General features: G+C 43.6%; 1 non-coding gene across 1 annotated transcript; it reads left to right on the plus strand.

The window, feature by feature from the left end:
- The first annotated feature begins 19,286 nt into the window (after window positions 1-19,286).
- On the plus strand, window positions 19,287-19,360 carry Trnaa-ugc. The gene has a single exon. It is a non-coding gene; the product is annotated as a tRNA-Ala (tRNA).
- Window positions 19,361-20,087: the final 727 nt, after the last annotated feature.

Raw genomic sequence — 20,087 nt, forward strand, 5'->3', positions numbered from 1 at the left:
ATGTAGCATTTGAAAAACTCTTCCGCTTTTTTGGGTACCCCCTCGCGTATGACGTAGTGGCAAGGTGGCATAGAAACTTCCAACGTGGTCGAACAAGACTGAATTACGAAGACCATCTCTCTTTGATGAAGAATCGGGAATCGGAAGAGAAGAGGAGGCGCTGGTGCTCGAAGATCGGTGATGCGATACTGTACTAAGTGAAAATTAGTGATGGATCAGTTTTCATACCGGTAATGTTGCACGAAATTTTCAGCCTGACGAAGGTCGCTGCCCGCTGGGTTCCACGACTGCTCGAAACCCATTCAAACATCTAACCGAACGGCAGCAGCACCAGAAACGTTGCAGCTGTGTCAGGCCAATCCAGAAGGCCACTTCGGCCGCCATAGACGAGTGCCGGGGTTGGGTGTACTGTTCTGATCACGAGACAAAGGGGCAAAGCGAGCAGTCGGAACACCTGGATTCACCACCGTCAAAAACGGCGAAGATCCGGTCATCGTCGGGCAAGATGATGTTCAATGCTTTTTGGGACTCCTAAGCAGCGGTGTTAAAACAGTATGGTCATAAAAGGCACACCGACAGAGGAGCATACTAGCGAAATCCCCTGTCGCGGTCGCAGGACGCTTTCTACACAAAATATCGCGGGAAGCTGTCCAAGAGAGAGTTTTTGCTTCACGGCAACGTCCCAGCTCATTTTGGACAGAAAATACTCATACATAGTCGTTAGAATATTAAATTTTACCTCTCCACATATCCTCCTTACATGCCATCCAGCAATTTCTTCCTCTTTCGTTGGATGACGAAACCATCTCGTGGGAGATGTTTCAAGAATGATAACGAACGTTATTTTCGAGATGAGCCCGTTCTACAATCAACGTCTCCGTGAAGCCATCCATTATTGTTAAACATGGATTGCATTGGCGGGTGAAAAACTAGAAAATGACTGACACCAACTTACACGGTCGCAGCTTGATTTTTTTTAGAAGTGATAATTAAAAGCTTGTGACTACTGCTCGTAGTGAAAGTACGAATTGGGATGCGAATGAATCCTAGTAATGAATAAATTATTTTTTAGAGTCTGAATGATTAGTTTTGGCACTCTGCGGATAGACAGTGTTGCGCTTAGTGATAACAACAGTTAAAGCATTAAAATAAAAAAAAATACTAACCACACTTACCTTATTGATCGTGACATTGACAACAATAGCAACAGTGTAATTATTCATGTAATCAGTGAGACTTTCGCGGAAATGTATTCACATTTTACCTGGAGACATCTGTTTCGCGTTCTTCAGCCAAAGGATGTTTGATACCCTGCGAAACGCCTGAACGTGTACCTGGTATCCTTAAAGAATTATTTTCATTTGACATGGTGGACTGGCGTTGAGTCCTGTTCTTCTGTCTGGGTTTAACTCTCTGGGCTGTTCCTTCAGACGGTTTAGTTGACCCTCTACCAGCAGCTTTTCTTCTGACGATCTTGTGGAGCTCTGAAACATACAAAGATAGTTACGTCTGTATAGTGGAAGGAACAATATTATTCGGTCAGCAGGTGTGGCCACCTAATGGCGTATTCTCGGAGCCCAGGTTGCGAATGTGTCGGTCCTGTGATGTACTCCAGTTGACGTAGAAGTCACACGACGACCGCCTAAACTTCGCCTGCAGGCAGGGATTTCCGGCTGTACGAGGAGTTCCGCCGTCGGGAAGTTCCAGGGTTGTTGTAACGCGATTTTAGATTGTTGTAAAGTGATTTCAGAGCCAGAGGACAATAAGAGATATGATGCTACACAACTCGAACAACACTGCAGGCGAGGACACGTTGCGTGCTCCACTCAATGATTCTCTGTACAGTCATGAGCTTCCATGGGATCAAATAGATTGGCATCTTGTGGTTTGGCTTTCGATTATGACGTGCGCTAAAACACTTCAAAACGACGACGTAAAAATAGCTTTTATGCTGAAATCGACTGCGGAATAAATTTTAGAACGTATTATTTACAGTCGTCTGGCGAAAATATTGTCATTAGACGCAAGAATTTGATTCAGTGTCGGTCGATTCGCCACACAGCGATGTGTTTAGCATTCCCTTCCCGTCTAAATCTTCAGAAAATCTGTATTCGAGGTGATTCCGTGATGATGTTACTAACTTTCAGGGATGATGGAGAAGTGTAAATGTATCAATGGTCGATAGGAAACGACCGAGTCAAAAGCTGCAAGCAACAATCCTTCTGATACCTGTGACAGTGGAATACATGTACCGATACTGTTGCTGCTAAGTTTGTGGGGCAGACAACTTTCAGAGGTGGTAGTAAGACTGAAGACAAGAAACAAAGTCTAATAAACATGGGCTCTAAACTGCATTCTGTAGGAGCTATGACACTTGTTTATCTTCGCCACTGGGAAACACATCTCTTCTACTGAAAAAGTGTCCATAGCTATTAAGGTATACATTTTAGAGTCCATATTTACTGAACATCTTTATCTAATTTTGGTCCATACTATCTCCTCCGAAAATATGGAAACCAAAGAGCTTGCAGTAGAAGAGATATGACTCACTGTGGTAACAACGTTCGACACCACACTTGTTAGGGGTTGCAGTTATCGACCGCGGTCCGTACTAGTATCGTTGGACCCGCGAGTCGAGACTAGCGCCGCATGCGCAGCTCCGCGGCTTGCAACAAGTCTCTAGCTTGCGCTCGCCCACTCTTGCTCGGGACGTCCAGTAGGAAAGTAGTAAAGACTTCAGCTGATAGGAAGCAACCTCTAACAAGGCGTTTAGTTAAAGTATGGCCTATGTGATGCCTCTATAGCTCTCTGTTTGTAATTATATTCCTCCTGGCTGTGAAGACTCCTGTACCACCAGTTAAGTACAATTTTTTATTTTTTTATTTTACCAACTACTTGTAATTATCTTTGCCGTTGTAGACCCAGACCATGCAGCCAGCTCGTTATCGACTTTACTGACAAACCTGCTGTATATGCAAAGAAGAGATTTGTATGTTTCTATTTAGCATTGGCCACCAGTCATTCACATTGGCGACGATTCGTTCGTTGTCATCATAACACTCACAGTATCGAAGATGGATAAGAGCTCGTAACTCTTAAGGTATGAATTTTAGAGCCCATGTTTACTACACTATTTTTTCCTCGTGTTGATCCGTACTAGCACCTCTGAAAGTTGCTTATCCTACAGTCTTAGCAACAACGGTACCGATACATGTATTCCACTGTCAGAATTAACAAAATGCTTTTCGCTTACAACTTTAGACCCCGTCTTTTCCGGACCAGGGTCCTTTACCTCAGACTGATACATTTTCTCATCTTCATCATCCTCGAAAGCCTGTACATAATCACAGTATCACCCCGTACTCCTCACATCAAATCGAACTGCAGATGCATAAATTTGGAAAGAAGCCGTTACCAAAATAGCGGATACGATCGATGTAGGAACGAAATTAAACATTCGGAATTCTCAGTCATAACTGCATGTTAATGTTTTTGACATAACTTAGAGGTCCAGGGCTTTACATCTGAATAACAGATCTTAAGTTTAATCCATTTCAAATATTTTGCATAGGTGCTAGCGTCAAACACAACCATCACAATAACATATAACATAATGACCAACCTTGACAAAACTGAACAACAAAGAACCTTGTTTTCTCCGCCGCGAGATCATTTACAATTTTCTAAGAATCGACAAAATTAATTTCCTGCTTATAAAACTATTTCAATGAATTTCAAGCAACATGATTTCTTTCACGTCATAATTACTGAGTGTTTTGTTTTGTACAATGATCAGCCAGTACATAATGACCACCTACCCAATAGCCGGTATGTCCACCTTTGGCGCAAATAACAGCGGCGACGTCTTGTTGCATGGAAGCAGTGAGGCCTAGGTAGGCCGCTGGATGCAGTTGGCACCACATATGCACACACAGGTTACCTAATCCCCCGAAATTCCTGGGAGGGAGGCGATGAGCTATGACGCCACGTTCAGTCACAGCCCAGATGTTTTCCATCGGGTTTAGATCTGTCGAGCTGGGGGGGGGGGGGGGGGGGAGGCAGCACATAAAATGGAACTAGCCACTGTTTCCCTCGAACCACTCCATTTCACTCCTGGCCCTGTGGCGTGGCTGTATATTATCTTGTTGAAAAATGCCACTGCCGTCGGGAAACACCATAGTCATGAAGAAGTGTACGTGGTCTGCAACCAGTATGGGACATGTCCTGGCCCTCATGATTCCTTGATCGACCTCCACTGGACGCATGGCTGCCCATGTGAATGTTCCGCAGAGCGTAATGGAGCCGCCAGCAGCTTGTCTCTGTCTGACAGTACAGGTGTCAAGGAGCTGTTCACCTGGAAGATGACTAATTCGCACCCTCCCGTCGGCACGATGAAGAAGGTTTCGGAATTTATCAGACGATGTAACGCTCTGTCACTGCGTCAACGTCCAGTGCCGATGGTGACGTACCTATTTCGGTAGCAGTTGCCTATGTCGTGATGTTAACATTGGCACATGCATGGGTCGTCGGCTGCAGAGGAACTGCGTGTTCAGACGCACTTGTACTCTGCCCAGCATTAAAGTCTGATGTTATTTCCGCCAAAGTTTGCGTCTGCCTGTTTTACCAGTCTGCCCAGCCTACGACGCCCACCATCTGTAATGAGAGGCGGCCACACAACCCCACGGCGTCTGGACGTGGTTTCGCCTTGGTTTCGCCACATGTTGAAGACACTCACGACAGCACTACGCGAATACCCTACAGGTCGTGCAGTTTCCGAAATGCCCGTGCCGAGCCTCTGGGCCATCACAATCTGACCTCGGTCAAACTCAGATAGATCGCGCGCCTTTCCGCATTCTACACACGGACAGCACGCTCGCTGATACTACATGCACCGTGCATGTGTCTGATCAGCAATCATTCCTCTCCAAGCGTCGCTGCTATCGCCTGCAAGGGTTTATATCGATAGTAGGTCGATGGTCATAATGTTGCATGTGTCTGATCAGCAGTCATTCCTCTCCAGGCGTCGCTGCTATCGCCTGCAAGGGTTTATATCGATAGTAGGTCGATGGTCATAATGTTATGGCTGATCAGTGTAGGTGATAGTGTTGTGATCCGTCGTGAAATTGTATTACTTATTACCTTAACAGCTGAACCCTACCTTTGACTCGTTTTACACCTATCGTACAAAATTTCGCTACTTCTACAAGGCTTCGACAATTGCCCACATGTATTTAGTAATTATTATCAATTGTCTTACAATGTACAAACTTATTGTTTTCCAAATAACGCTACTTTTATGTACTACTTTGTCACTGACGCAACGGATGTAGACAGGACATTTACATAGAAATACCCGAAATAAACAACTCGCACATTTGCGTAAAGGAATATCAAAATTAGCAAAAAAACCTACTCATTAGTATACAAAAACATCTAACTTATGACCGAGCGAGGTGGCGAAGTGGTCAGCACACTGGACTCGCATTCGAGAGGACGACGGTTCAAATCCTCGTCCGGCCATCCTGATTTAGGCTTTCTGTGATTTCCCTAATTCGCTTGAAGCAAATGCCGGGATGGTTCCTTAGAAAGGACACGGCTGTCTTCCTTCCCCATCCTTCCCTAAACCGTTAGGACCGATGAACTCACTGTTTGGTCCCCTCCCCCAAAATCAACCAACCAATCTTCGAACTTCGGAGGACAAAAGCTTCTTATTATAACATACGAAGGTATCGTGCGCTTCACTAATCCAAGGTATCTGCGGACTTCTCAAGTTGAAAGGGTACAGTACCGCCCGACATTGAAAATAGGTACAACATACTTCATTATTTTTGTCAGAACAACATATTTTTTTTGTAAAGCTAACTCAATTTCAATTAATACAGCGAAGCCGGATACCAGTGTGGGAAAGAATGACAATTTATTTATTTAATTGATCACATGTGCACTCCCACAAAGTAAATCCCTACATCCAGTTTGGTGAGATCTGTGAAATGAATGAATGTATGGTCGTCTGCTAACCGCAGATAGTGAATGTGAATATATGATCATCTTTGAGACGATCCTTTGGCCACCTTTGGTGGGACCAAAGAGATGAAATTTACCAGAGCTTTGAGCGCCTGAAATGTGGCTGACCAATACGATAGCAAGGTGCTTCCCCCACCTCGACAGAGATGGGAGAGGACCTCAAGAACGGCCATGTTTCAGCACTCTGCCGCTGGATCTTGTGGTGTTAAGACCTGTTTTAGTTGTGCTCTGTAATGACGAAAGAGTGGAGACATGGTATGCATGTGGAATATTTAAGAGTAGTTTGAAATATTAATTTCTCTATTTCAGGAACTTTTGTGGGGAGAATTAAATGTCAGGCAGGTAATATTAATGGGATTGTAGTAATCTTCAGAAGTGACCAACGGTCACAATGAAACCACGTGTAGCAATAAGTTGAAATACTTCCGTGTGCTTAAGTTAAGCTGAATTACTAGCGTGTGTACAATAAGTTGAAATATTTAAGAAATAGCGAGTGTACCATAAGTTGAAATATTTAAGAAATGGCGTGTGCAGGACTTGAAATTAGACACGAGTACTTCCATGTGGTGAGTACTGTGTGAGTGTCAATCTGCGTATGAGACAAAGGATAAAGAGAAGTACTCGTCCATGGTATCAGTTGAGGACTCGCGTGTGTGATGTTCTTAATGTTAAATTGTGTGATATGATTCCGTGTGACGCTAGATTTAAACTCTGAGAGAGAATCAAGGTGAGTCGGCCGTCTATCCAGCAACGCCACTTGGCTTGCATTGCACAGGAAGACGTGCATATATCTCCAGAGTTCACAGTAGGAAAGTAGAATTACAAAGTGGGGCAGTGTCGTGTGAAACTGGGATAAATATTAATTGAAGTGGCCAAAGGATCGTCTCAAAGATGATCATATATTCACATTCACTATCTGCGGTTAGCAGACGACCATACATTCATTCATTTCACAGATCTCACCAAACTGGATGTAGGGATTTACTTTGTGTGAGTGCACATGTGAGCAATTAAATAAATAAATTGTCATTCTTTCCCACACTGGTATCTGGCTTCGCTGTATTAATTGAAATTGAGTTAGCTTTACAAAAAAAATATGTTGTTCTGACAAAAATAATGAAGTATGTTGTACCTATTTTCAATGACGGGCGGTACTGTACCCTTTCACCACCGGCTACCCATGCAGAAAAAAATGGCACGGTACTATCCTTGCAATGCGAGGGTAGTTCCGAACATTTTTTTAAGAAAGCCGTATTACAACAAACTTAGCAAGTCATCAAAATAACCAAGAGGAGACCTTAGCCCCTGGTGACCTCAAATAGACGACCAAATGCTGTTACTTTACCAAAGTATTGACACAATTGTTCCATTATTGTACTCTCCACAATCCAGAGTAATGTACACGTACAAGTTTGCAACAATCCACATGACAAATAAAACATTACATCACACAAATAAAAAATAATGTTGAGATAAAAATTTGCTTAGTTACTGGGATCTTCGTTATTTTTATGAGTAATCCAAACTTCACTAATTCTATGACAAATAAAAAAAATTCTAATTGTACTCATGAAATTATAAATAGCTCCCCGTCCAAACACAGAGCAAGTAATCTGACATTCATAAATTGCGCTGTAAAAACCTTTACACAGCAAAGTCTAAATACAAAACAAAATCAACAAATGAAACAAATTGCGTACACTAGTTACACGTAGAAGTCAGGCTCCATATCAATACACGCAATAAATAGTTAGCAATAAGTGCTTGAATCCACCAGTAGCTCTCGTATCTTACTCTACTGCTCATTTCTCTATTGTTACATATTTAGACGACAAGAACTTGCATTTCGACTAGCCTTCGTTACACTTTAATGTGAAATATTACCACTGTGATAATGAAAATAAGTGGCTTCAGTCAACACACCAACAAGATCATTACTGTCCACGACATCAAAATGCATCAGTTAATTCCGATATTTGTTGTGCAATGCAAACTCTTGTCCTCTGTGACAATCTTACTGATCAATGCTACAAGGGCCGCTACGTTAGTATTACGCCACTGGCTAATAATTAAAGCATCATTGTACCAAATATTCTAATAAACATGCTATTTGAACTTGATAACCCAGAACAAACAAAAAAAAACACTAACTATTCTAAACACAAATGTTAATAAAATACAATTACATTTGCTGTCCCTTCAGGAATGAAACATATAAAAAAACATTTACACAATTACAAATACATTATTCCCTATCTTGCGAGTCACTCGGAATCATTTCATTCTGTGATTTTCTTGGGGTCAAAAAAGTTGCTGACAGGTTCCCTAGAAACACTGTCTCGGTGTCAAAGCTCTCCAATGGTTACCCGGACGAAAGTCTTTAAGTCACTCAAATTGGCATTTTGAACACGCACTGAACAGTAAACTGTATCTCCCATTAAACACAAATGTCATAGTCACACTCAGCGTACCATCCACACGAATCTGGTCGTCCAGAAATGGCCCTACAACTACTATTACCCACGGTTCTGTCCTTTCAGTTCATGGTGTAATTAAAAGTCGTAAGTTCCAACAAACAGCACTTATTCCCGCACCAATTAAAGAAATGTCTCCTACTACAGACGCAAATGTCAATGTCCCACTCTAATTTCTTGTGTTCATACAATAATTTGTCACCAAACGACAACTGTCCTCTTCAAGAATACCAAGCGTCCCACATGCAATTCACAAAGCACACTTAACAAGTCACTGCCAAAAGTTTATGGATCCCACCATTCAGTGGTCAAGACAAAACAAAACGATCGTCCTGTCTGCTAAAGACAATATCTTTTCCACTACTCACAACGTGGGAACACCAGTCTTTCACTTTCCACCTTATGGAGACATTCGAGCAGTCATCTTACTTCATGGCTCCACAGTCCAGTACTAGTTAATAGTTGCTGGTAACAAATGCCCGCCGGGCTCTGCCGCGCGTCGTCCTTTCTGCCGTGGCGTCGCTGCGCGCGCCGTTGAGCAGAAGAAACCACCCGCTGTTGCCTCCGCGGGATACTTTCCCCAGTTGTAAGGGTGGCGGAACTTATGAATGGCCAGTGGTACATGCGTGTCGCCCCAGGCCGTTGACCTGCTGTAGCGGGTGCGTGGAGTGTACCCCGTCCGGCAGTGGAGTGGGGAGTGCCGCGGCTCTGTCGCCCGTCGCCATGGCAACGTCAGCTCGGCCCGCTAGCGGTATGGGCGTTACGACACCCAATCAGTCAGACCCTTCCGTGCATCTCACAACATTACAGACAAAAGGACATTCTTGCATTATTTAAATACTCATTGATTACATGTATGATCTATTAGATACATTGGTAATAAAAGAATCTTTGTTCTAAAAAACATAAAACTATACACCCTAGTTTTCTACACATACAACATCAACATTTATCCCTTTTCTATATACAGCCCACACTTGCGCTATTGATTGTACCTGTCGTCCCTCATACAAAACATGAAAGTGTAAAAAAAAAACAAAAGGAATAATAAACAATCTATACAACTCATAATTACAATATAAAATAGTAGACTACTCTAACATCCTATCACAATAAACATTTTAGAAACTGGTGACTCTAAATCTACAACATACAATGCACCTTTGTGCTTGTGACAGACTGAAATTAGTGTCTTTTTATATATTTTACCTTTTTATTATATATAACAACATTTCTAGGACATGTATGAACCATCCACATGATGTCAAATCCTGACCTGCCATCGAGGTTCATCCAAATCAAACAATACACAATAATGTTTTAGTTACCGATCGGTAGCATCCCCTTTACAGGAGTGTGCGCATTGATCACTCTACTCTACGACTCTCATTCACCAGACATCACATTTTCCTTCTCATTCAATCCATTAATACACTAACAGAATAGGTCTAGAAGTCAGCTAATCTTAACACCACCACACTCACGACAACATACCATACCTTTGCTCCCTTATACTCATAACACCACCACACTCACAACATACCATATCTTTGCTCCCTTATACTCAACCACATAACACATGAAGCTGTTTCGGAGATAGCATTCCAGTCTCCGAATTCGTCCTTTCACTTTGGCATCTCTCTCCATCGGCTTACCTCTGCATTCACTTTACCGATTATTCCTCCTGCTAAATATCACTTTAGAATTGCGACATTTCATCTAAGAACAAAAAATACACAAATTATTCATCCTGCAAAATAACTGAACACATTCTTGGTACCGTTTTGATTAGTTATACTGCTACCAGGCTTCAACAACAACAACAACAAAAATTATTTTTTTTCACATAGCAACTATTATGGTAAGAATTAGATTTACACTTATATTACATTTACGTCAGTATTCCACAACGTTCACCATCTGGATCTCATACTCCCTTTATGTCCTTTCGCATTGTGCAGTTGTCCTCATCTCTTCATTCGTATTTCGGCTCTCCGTCCGTCCATTACTCCATCATTTCCTGGTCTTCCTTCGCCATTGGCATCAATCTCTATTGCAGCATACACAGGCCTCTCTGTAACATACATCTAAGACATCTCCACATTATTCAATTCTACTCACCTTTATTTACCACGTTTCATCACGTCGAATCTCTCTTTATTAATCACACTGCTTCACGTCGCTTCTCTCCTTAAATATCACCTTTATCCACTACTATTTATCACGTCGCTTCTCTATCTACCATCTTTATCCACTCATTAACCATCACGTCGTTTCTACTTGATCCTTATTCGTATGACAAAAAATACGTACATGCACCACTCTGTCGACTCCTGTTCATGACTCATTCGACCAGTCTATTCCGTCATACTTCCTGACATCCCGCCTGAAAATTCTTATGTTCGATTTGACCCTGCACAACGTTACACACCACAAATAAATACACTGACTATCTACCATAACTTGCCTACTTTCGATCTGTCCTTAACTTTTCCATAATTTGATGTCAGAAATGTGATGAAGCCCACGAGATTGTTTTCCCTTGATCGTCTCTTTTGTGACAATGATTGTCCTGTCGTGAACGCAATGACTGCCTATCCTCTCTTCGCCCATCATTTTGATTTTCCCTTCTTCTTCCATCTCTGTCCCATCTTCTATTTTCCCGGTTTGACGGTCGTTATTCCCATGAATTCTGCCCCCTACTTCCTCGCCATCTTCCATTCCCGTCATTCCTCTGATTCCATGCTCTCCTGCCATTCTGATAGTTTCTGCCGTTCCTATCCTCGACTCTGTCTGACCTATGAGTCGTGTCTCCGTTCACGATGTTCCTCTCATTAGCCAGTTCCTGTAACAAGTGCTGAAATGACGCAGAATCGTCTAAGCCCCTGCCTGCTATCGCTATATCTCTGCGCAATCTCACTGGCAACTTCGTTATACAGATCCTAATGAGCTCCCCAGGTTCGTATGGCACATCCAAATATCTATTTCGTCTCAGCATTTCCTGATAGCACGCCACTGGATCTCTTATACTACCTTCGTTACAATTTGGCATCATCAATATGCTTTGCTTAACCTGGTCCTGCTTACTTTTCGGCCAGAAGTCATTTAAAAACTTGCCACAAAATATCTTGTAGCTACTACAGTCTTTAATAACTTCCTGCATTTTCGCTCTAGCCTCGTCCCTCAAATGGTTGCACACAAACTTCATTTTGAGGAGCGGTCCCCACGATGCAGGTAATGAATCTTGAAATTGAGACAGCCACAGACATGGATATTGGTAGTTATCAGGATCCGGAAAACAAGTGAACTTTTGTACCAACACGAAGTGCCTCCTACATTCTTCTTCTGCATTTATGTTTTCCGACCTTGGGCTATACCCAGTTGGATTTGCCACCTGTTTTATCCGACACAACCGTTCTTCTAACTCTCTGAGTTCGTCTTCCTCTTACTGCCTATTTTCTTTTTTTGAATTTGTCTCACTCTCCCTCTGCAATCTATCTGGTGGTGTGTCACCTCCGCTACTGCATGCTAATTGCAACTGTGCTAGTTCTTCCCTATGTTTCCTATTTATTTCTAACTGCGCCTCTTTAAACTGTAATAGTGACTGTATCTCTTCCTGCTCGGCATAAACCTCTCGCTGCGTACTGTCAGAGCCTGTCTCGCCTCTTGCACTGACCTTTTCTACATCTGCACTAATTGTATTCATTCTGACCATTACCTCCGCAACTTCATCCCTGTATTTATTTAGCGCCACTTCCTGCTGGGTGACTTGAGCTTCCACACTGTCTAATGCCCCTTGTTTATCTGCAAGTAAGTCCTCCACTACCTCTTTGATTTGCTCATCTGGCAACACGTCCCTACGTTCTGCGATATCCCTCTCTATTGCAATCATTCGTACCTCCAAATTATTAGTTTTTTCTTTCACGGCGTCACATACTTGCTTCAACGCACCCAGATTCTCTCCCCCTCATCTAACCGATTATTAACTGCGGACAGACGCTCATCGATAACTGAGAGTAGCTTCCTCATTGCCTCTTTTATTTCCCTTATCCATTGCCTCCAATTTTTCCTTATTTGCTTCCAATCTTTCCTTAGTTGCTTCAAATCTTTCCTTATTCTCCCTATCTCTCTCCTTATTATCTCTATTCATCGCTTCTAATCTTTCCATATTATCTTTATTCATCGCTTCTAATCTTTCCTTATTATCTTTATTCATCGCTTCCAATCTTTCCTTACTATCTTTATCCATCGCTTCCAATCTTTCCTTATTATCCCTATCCATCCTCTGTAAAAACTGCAGTAGCACACTGTCATCTGCTACTTTCGACGCGCTCACCTCGTTCGCCTGTGAAACCGTAGCTTCGCTAAGGGTAGCTGCACTTTCACTGCATACCTGACCTAGTGCCGGCTCGCCCGCGTCGTCGGGAAAAGCCCGCGTTTGTGGACAAAGCCCGCCGCATAAAGGATCACCCAGCAGCGGTCCACTGAACAATTCAGCCCCTTCGGAGTGTTTGCCGTCCCCGCTCATTAACCCATCGTCAACAGCTACTTCCTGCTGTACTGCTACGTTCACCCCAGAATCGCTATTCTCCATGGTGGCTACACTTTTCGACTGCGACCTAGTTACCACGGACATTACGCAAAAAAATTATGCAACGATCTTCCACCCTTGGACAATATAGCAATCAATTACATAAAAAAAATAAAAGATCCTCACCAATCCAGAAAGAAATTACAAACAGAAAAAATTTTACTTCTTAGCGCTATCACAAAACATTCCATAAAAAAAATCTTAACAGCAAACCCTAACAGTAAAATATCCTGGCAAAATATATCCTGGCAGAATAATCCTGGCAGTGTCGAAATTATGAGAGGCACCCACATGCCTTGCTCATACTGTGGCATCAAGCAGTCAGGCCTGCAAGATGAGTGGTCTGCCAAATGAGTGGATTCATTCTTAATTTATCGAGTAACATAAACTCTCGTACTCACAATTTAAGTTACAAGTTATCCTCCTATATGATTAATATGCAACGGAAACACGCATTTGACTATCAATAATTTACAGAACTCTGACTCTACTCTACGCACTGGCAATACCACATTTTCTTTTTGTCTTTTATTTAACGGCTTTTGTCAACACATGGCCACCGCACTGAATATGAATGGCGCACACATTATAAATTCGGGACATTATGACAACACACAGTTCGAAGGAATAGTCTACCAATCTTTTTCTTTTCACTATCTTATTTATTCCGATAAATTCTCTAACCTAAACACACAAATTCTATAACCTACAACAATCACACATGAGAAATTCCGCCCAGTGGGCATGGCTTTACAATGGTTAATCTCTATATTATGGTCTCGTAATTATTTTAACGCTACAGTGCACTTTCTGGATAGGATGGTGGATCTTTTATTATATCTCACACTTCGACTCTCACAATCATCATCACGATACTTTCCTCCAGACCGAGCGGTACCGAAGGAACAAGCATAACCCACTAATCTTTTGAAACTACCTCGCTACTCTCCCATGCAAACCACACATACCCAAATTACATGACATACACCACACTACAACATGAAATACTACACAGAGAATAGTCACAACATTATCACTTTCAGCTTTCCAACTTCAATTAGTATTTATCCCAGTTTCACACGACACTGCCCCACTTTGTAATTCTACTTTCCTACTGTGAACTCTGGAGATATATGCACGTCTTCCTGTGCAATGCAAGCCAAGTGGCGTTGCTGGATAGACGGCCGACTCACCTTGATTCTCTCTCAGAGTTTAAATCTAGCGTCACACGGAATCATATCACACAATTTAACATTAAGAACATCACACACGCGAGTCCTCAACTGATACCATGGACGAGTACTTCTCTTTATCCTTTGTCTCATACGCAGATTGACACTCACACAGTGCTCACCACGTGGAAGTACTCGTGTCTAATTTCAAGTCCTGCACACGCCATTTCTTAAATATTTCAACTTATGGTACACACGCTATTTCTTAAATATTTCAACTTATTGTACACACGCTAGTAATTCAGCTTAACTTAAGCACACGGAAGTATTTCAACTTATTGCTACACGTGGTTTCATTGTGACCGTTGGTCACTTCTGAAGATTACTACAATCCCATTAATATTACCTGCCTGACATTTAATTCTCCCCACAAAAGTTCCTGAAATAGAGAAATTAATATTTCAAACTACTCTTAAATATTCCACATGCATACCATGTCTCCACTCTTTCGTCATTACGGAGCACAACTAAAACAGGTCTTAACAGCACAAGATCCAGCGGCAGAGTGCTGAAACATGGCCGTTCTTGAGGTCCTCTCCCATCTCTGTCGAGGTGGGGGAAGCACCTTGCTATCGTATTGGTCAGCCACATTTCAGGCGCTCAAAGCTCTGGTAAATTTCATCTCTTTGGTCCCACCAAAGGTGGCCAAAGGATCGTCTCAAAGATGATCATATATTCACATTCACTATCTGCGGTTAGCAGACGACCATACATTCATTCATTTCACAGATCTCACCAAACTGGATGTAGGGATTTACTTTGTGGGAGTGCACATGTGATCAATTAAATAAATAAATTGTCATTCTTTCCCACACTGGTATCCGGCTTCGCTGTATTAATTGAAATTGAGTTAGCTTTACAAAAAAAATACGTTGTTCTGACAAAAATAATGAAGTATGTTGCACCTATTTTCAATGTCGGGCAGTACTGTACCCTTTCAAAGTCCCTAGATGAATCAGCTACGTTTCATGTGAAAACACCAGAATAGTACGTGAATAACTTCAACATACACTACTGGCCATTAAAATTGCTACACCAAGAAGAAATGCAGATGATAAACGGGTATTCATTGGACAAATATATTATACTACAACTGACATGTGATTACATTTTCATGCAATTTGCCTGCATAGATCCTGAGAAATCAGTACCCAAAACAACCACCTCTGGTCGTAATAATGGCCTTGATACGCCTGGGCATTGAGTCAAACAGAGCCTGGATGGCATGTACAGTACAGCTGCCCATGTAGCTTCAACACGATACCACAGTTCATCAAGAGCAGTGACTGGCGTATTGTGACGAGCCAGTTGCTCGGCCACCATTGACCAGACGTTTTCGGTTGGTGAGAGATCTGGAGAATGTGCTGGCCAGGGCAGCAGTCGAACATTTTCTGTATCCAGAAAGGTCCGTACAGGACCTGCAATGTGCGGTCGTGCATTATCCTGCTGAAATGTAGGGTTTCGCATGAATCGAATGAAGGGTAGAGCCACGGGTCGTAACACATCTGAAATGTAACGTCCACTGTCCAAAGTGCCGTCAATGCGAACAAGAGGTGACCGAGACGTGTAACCAATGGCACCCCATACCATCACGCCGGGTGATGCGCCAGTATGGCGATGACGAATACACGCTTCCAATGTGCGTTCACCGTGACGTCGCCAAACACGGATGCGACCATGACGATGTTGTAAACAGAATCTCGATTCATCCGAAAAAAAATGACGTTTTGCCATTCGTGCACCCAGGTTCGTCGTTGAGTACACCATCGTAGGCGCTCCTGTCTGTGATGCAGCGTCAAGCGTAACCGCAGCCATGGTCTCCGAGCTGATAGTCCATGCTGCTACAAACGTCGTCGAACTGTTCGTGCAGATGGTTGTTGTCTTGCAGATGTCCCCATCTGTTGACTCAGGGATCGAGACGTGGCTGCACGATCCGTTACAGCCATGCGGATAAGATGCCTTTCATCTCGACTGCTAGTGATACGAGGCCGTTGTGATCCAGCACGGCGTTCCGTATTACCCTCCTGAACCCACCGGTTCCATATTCTGCCAATAGTCATTGGATCTCGACCAACTCGAGTAGCAATGTCGAGATCGATAAAGCACAATCGCGATAGGCTACAATTCTACCTTTATCAAAGTCGGAAACGTGATGGTACGCATTTCTCCTCCTTACACGAGGGATCACAATAACGTTTCACCAGGCAACGCCGATCTAGTGCTGTTTGTGTATGAGAAATCGGTTGGAAACTTTCCTCATGTCAGCACGTTGTAGGTGTCGCCACCGGCGCCAACCTTGTGTGAATGCTCTGCGCATGTGCATATCACAGCATCTTCTTCCTGTCGGTTATATTTCGCGTGTATAGCACGTCGTTTTCGTAGTGCAGCAATTTTAATGGCCAGTAGTGTATTTAAGGGAATAGTAGACATGTATTTTAACATTCATTCGCAAGGACGAGTGCTGCTTGCTGTGATGTGGCGACGCTCGCCCGCCTTACACGTGCTGCCTCTGGCGCCAGCGGCACGCGGGGTTGGCTGAATCGCCCTTGGTCCTGGTTGTCCCACGGGTCGGGTGACCGCAATCGCTGCCCCGCCCGTTATGTTCTTCTCCTCTTACCTGCTCCGTCCTCTTGCGAAGGCCACCACAGGCCACCACCGGAACGGACCAGTTGGCACAATGTCACCGCTCTCTGCTCGCCTAAGTCTAACAGATTCGCACCTTTGTGTTACGAATACAAAGCAGCCCTTTGTTATAATCTCAGGAGAGACTCTAGTTATTTATTTACTCTCCGTTATAGCGTATTACCCAGCATTCTACAATAGGCCATATGTTCTGTCTGCAATTACGTTTCTACGTTCACTTGAAGAACTATAAAATGTCGTGTGACTAGGTCCTCCCGTCGGGTAAACGTTCGCCGCCGGGTGCAAGTCTTTCGATTTGACGCCAATTCGCCGACTTGCGCGTCGATGGGGCTGAAATGATGATGAGTAGGACAGCACAGCACCCAGTCCCTGAGCGGAGAAAAATCTCCGACCCAGCCGAGAATCGAACCCGGGTGGTTATAATTAAACTTACATTATTTAACACGTTATAACACGGAAACTAATTACCGGTCGAGTAGTAGACTTGATATCATTAATGTGCTAAGTATGGGGTGCACGATTTCCATGCGTCACAGTGTCACCGTCCATTTCCAACTATGGCTACCAGGTGCTGTGATCAGTCGCCGTGATTCATAGTCTCACGTACCAGCCGTCACAGTGCGCTTACTGACGTCTCAACATGAGCTTGGACAAAGCAGCAAGGCATTATTGGTGAAGCTCTATTATCAAAACAACAGTAATGCTGCAGCTGTGCTTCAAGAATATAGCCAGCTGAAAGGATTACGGAAGGGTCTTCTTTCTCCACCTGCTGTGCGGAGCATGATGAAGAAGTTCGAACCAACTGGAGAACTGGACGTCGCTCCAGAAAGAGGCCGACGACCGGTTGCATCACACGTGGTTGATGAAATCGCTGTTGCCGTGGCAGACAATTGTCGATTGTCAGCCGTGCGCTTGCTGTGTCACGACAGTTGAACGTCCCACAGTCAACTAGATGGAATGTGCATTGAATCATTCTCATATGTTACCCGTGCAAGATCCATATCGTCCAGTAGCTTGCACCACAGAAAGCACAACGACGTGTTGACTTCGCTGTCCACTTCCTTGCAATGATTGATGTTGATGAGATCTGTCCCTGGACCATCCAATTGACGCGACGATGCTCATTTTTCTCTGACGGGTGAGGTGAAGACACAGAATTGCCGAGTGTGCGGGTCTTTACCTCCAGTTAGTGTGTATGAAGTTCCTCTGTATGGTGAACGTGTCACCGTATGGTGTAGCTTCACGGCTACGTTCATCATTGGCCCATTCTTTTTTAAACAGGTTGGCACTGAAGGACCAAAGACGTGCAGTGTGAAACAGGTTGTCGCTCAAGGACCAAAGACGCGCGTGTGACTGGCCAGCGTTACTGCGATATGCTTCGCCAGCATGTCATACCCGCCCTACAGGAGAGAGACGCACTGAACTCAGCAGTTTTCATGCAAGGTGGGACCCCACCACACATCGCTCGTGAAGTTCACCTGCTTCTCCAAAACAAATTTGGGAAACGATCGGATTATCAGCCGATCGTTTCCAAATGCTTGGCCGGCGCGATCACCTGATCTCACTCCCTGTGATTTCTGGTTGTGAGGCTACCTGAAGGACCGGGCTTACCAGGGGAACATTCACACATGTGCTGATCTGATACGCAGCATATCAAGAGATGTAGCCAGCATACATACGGACATGCTTCGTTCTGCTTTGCAAAATGCAATCCTGCTCTTTCAGGCTCTTCTGCACGCTGATGGGCGCCATATTGAGCCCCTTTTGTAGCAGTAATGGTACCGGTGTGTAATGGTATGATGTACCGTAGCAGCTCATTAAAAGCGTTGAATTGATTCTGCATTATTTCCCTTCCCCATATCCCTAACATTAATGCTATCAAGTTTGGTACTCGTACGGTAATTAGTTTCCGTGTTATTACGTGTTAAATAGGGAAAGTTTAATTATAGCCACCCGGTATATTATAATGATGAAATGATTCAAAAAAGTTTGCATGTTAGTGTTATTTTGTTATTATTGCTGCTAGTACGACCACTGTCACTATCGGTACTACTACTATTGCTACGCTTACCTCCACGATATTTAATTGTGCTTCTGTTGTTATGGGTGATCAGTGAAAACTATCTATACTAAGATGGTATCTGTTCTTTCGGACATGTCCGAAAGAACAGATACCATCGGTGATCATACAGCTCGTTAGAATGAAATTACAGTGAAATGGGCGGGGGCACTACGAATGCAGTGTGGGACAATACGTTGAGAATGTGGGTTTCGCGGGAGGCGTGCCAGAGATAAATCCCTGCAGTCGCGCTATCCTCTGTGTCCTCGGTGGCTCAGATGGATAGAGCGTCTGCCATGCAAGCAGATGATCCCGGGTTCGAGTCCCGGCCGGGGCACACGTTTTCATCTGTCTCCGTTGACATATGTCAACGCCTGTAAGCAGCTAAAGGTGTTAATTTCATTGGAAAACTATCTATCCCTACTGCTTACCGTTAGCTATTTGCGAATTTTTATATCAAAGCTGTTATAGTGACACACTAGTTTGTAGGTGCACTGCTGGCTCCGAGGGCACTGCAGCGGGTGTTGTGGAGGAATCTGAATTTCCTTCGTTTATATCAGTGGTCCCTGGTGGGCGCGTGGCGATGTCTAATGTTGATGATCACAGCATGACGACCAGTGTCAGTACTGTCGCTCGCACTCCGTCGCTGCAGAGATCAATATTTCAGTCTCTGAAGTGCAGAATGAGCATATTGGTTCAAATAATGATGCGCCTCCCAAGCCCCCCTGGGCCCTGCTTCATCAAAGCAGTCCACGATCTGTCAAGTTGACTCGTGATGCAGAATATGGTTGACATATGGTGTTCCATGACGTTGGCGCAGCTGTTGTTGCACACAGCAGTAGCCACGTCCCCATACACAGGGCGTTCCAAGATAATGTGGCCAACAGCTTCAGTCATTGTTTCTTTCCTTCTGATTCGACAGAAGTACTTGGTATTATGGACTGTGACCCGCCAGAAAATGCGTACGTGGACAGTGAGGAAACTTTGCTAATTCGAGGGTAATTCTAAAAGTAAAGGCCATTTATTCCTAAAGACTTTTTTTATTGTAGATAACGCAGGAAAAC

Source organism: Schistocerca piceifrons, chromosome 5 (genome assembly GCF_021461385.2).
Source record: "Schistocerca piceifrons isolate TAMUIC-IGC-003096 chromosome 5, iqSchPice1.1, whole genome shotgun sequence".
In the NCBI taxonomy this organism is placed as follows: domain Eukaryota; kingdom Metazoa; phylum Arthropoda; class Insecta; order Orthoptera; family Acrididae; genus Schistocerca; species Schistocerca piceifrons.